Source organism: Geospiza fortis, unplaced genomic scaffold, assembly GCF_000277835.1.
Source record: "Geospiza fortis unplaced genomic scaffold, GeoFor_1.0 scaffold78, whole genome shotgun sequence".
NCBI lineage: Eukaryota > Metazoa > Chordata > Aves > Passeriformes > Thraupidae > Geospiza > Geospiza fortis.
In genome coordinates, this window is record NW_005054339.1 from 3,041,896 (window position 1) to 3,043,674 (window position 1,779).

A 1,779-nucleotide genomic window follows, 5' to 3' on the forward strand; every position below is an offset into this window, starting at 1 on the left:
GCTGCAGGCAGCCCTGGGGATCCAGGGAGAGAGCCAGAGCCTGGCCATGGGGAAAGCCTGAACCCCCGTGAGCCTCATAAAGCCCGGCGGGCTGACAGGGGGAGCAGCTCAGGCCCTTCGCCAGGTATGGGAGTGGGGGAGGGAGGGAGGGGAGCTTGAATGCGAGACGATTTCATGTCAAAAACGTTTTCACAGGAATTTGTCACCACCTACAAAAATCTCTTTACCTCCACCCATTTTTTTTCTGTTTAGCAGCAACCAGACCTGAGAGGTGTGTGCATGCAGGTGCAATTGAGAAACAGAGACTGGGCCTTTTTTGCTCCCGTTCCCAAGAAAAATTATTTGGTGCTTGTTCCCCTCCTCCAAAGCCTAGTTTGGAGAGAGAAAAACTGCTTCCTGCAGCACCAAAAAACAGGCAAGAGAGGGACTGCATTTTTCCCCGCATATCCCACTGTAGTCCTCCCAGGACCCTGTCCTGGGCACCCCAAAACATCTGTCGGCTCTGGAGGCTGCTTAAACCCCACCGCCCCAGCCCCAGCCGTCTCCCCGGCGGGATGTGCCCGCAGCATCATTAGCGCTCGTCTGGCCGCCGCCGCGGCGGTTTGAACCTGTTTGAAATGCACTTGAAAAGGGTGGATTTGATGGGAGGAATGTGACGGGTTTTTGTTCTCCGAGCCCCCCGGTTGAAGCTGTGCGTAATGAAGAGCTGTGACTTTCACTCGGGTTATTTTGGGATGGACTACTTTTTTTTCCGAGCTGGTGGAAGACCATCAAAGCGGCGCTTTGAAAAATGTCCCAGTGTATAAATAACTCTGCTGAGAGCAGAATATCGCGGGCTCCCGCGCGCGGCGCGCCGAGGCAGACGGCATCTGCCGTGCGACGTTGCATTATAAAAAGGAATTATTCATCCCTTCCTCTAATTAACTGGGTACAGCTCCCCCGCGCAGCAGCAGCCATGGCCCGGCATGGGGAGCACTCCCGGCCATGCCAGCAGAGCGGATGCTGCTGCCGAGGTCCCTCCGTGTGTCCCCCCACGCTCCCAGCACCGGCAGCGGGTGGGAGTAGCAAGCTGGTGCTGCCCTCCATGGTGGAACAGCGAGGTGGGCGAGATGGTGCGGGAAAACCCGGGTGGCTGCGAGACTCACTGGGGCTGGAAAACACCTGATCTGCTGCCTCGGCATCCCTCCCACCGAAACCCGAGCAAAGGGAGCAGGATGGGCGCGAGTGCTTGGTACCCTGCTGGCTCACACCTTCCAAGGCTGGGGGTTTTTGGTGCCTGCATCTTGCCGGGTGTGTGCGAGTGTTACATGGGGCATCCCCCGAGAAACAGCCTGCAGCCACAGGAGCCACATAGCTGTGACAGAGACTCAGAGATACACGGCTCAGTCACACCCAGGGGTGGGTTTTCAGGAGATATGGGAGGGATAGGACCAGCAAAGGGAGCCCTGTGCCCCAGAGGGAAGTGGCCATGGTGGCAGCAGCCAGGCAGGCTCAGCACCACGGCTGTGCCCTGGCAAGGACACAGTACTTGGGACCTCCCGGGAGGGAAACTAATTTTAGGAGTGCTCCGGAGGGGCTATTTTGGACCCTTTGCTCTGCGTGAGTCACCTGCTATTTTTCAACCCCACTGGGGCTATTTCCGTGGCAGAGTGATTTACACGGACTGGGACAATGCTGCTGGCACTCTCCTGGGGTCTTGGAGCCCAAGGCAATGCTGGGTGCACTATCCACTCCCCAAACAGGCTGCAGAGATGTCCCCAGGCAGCCTGCTGGGGATCC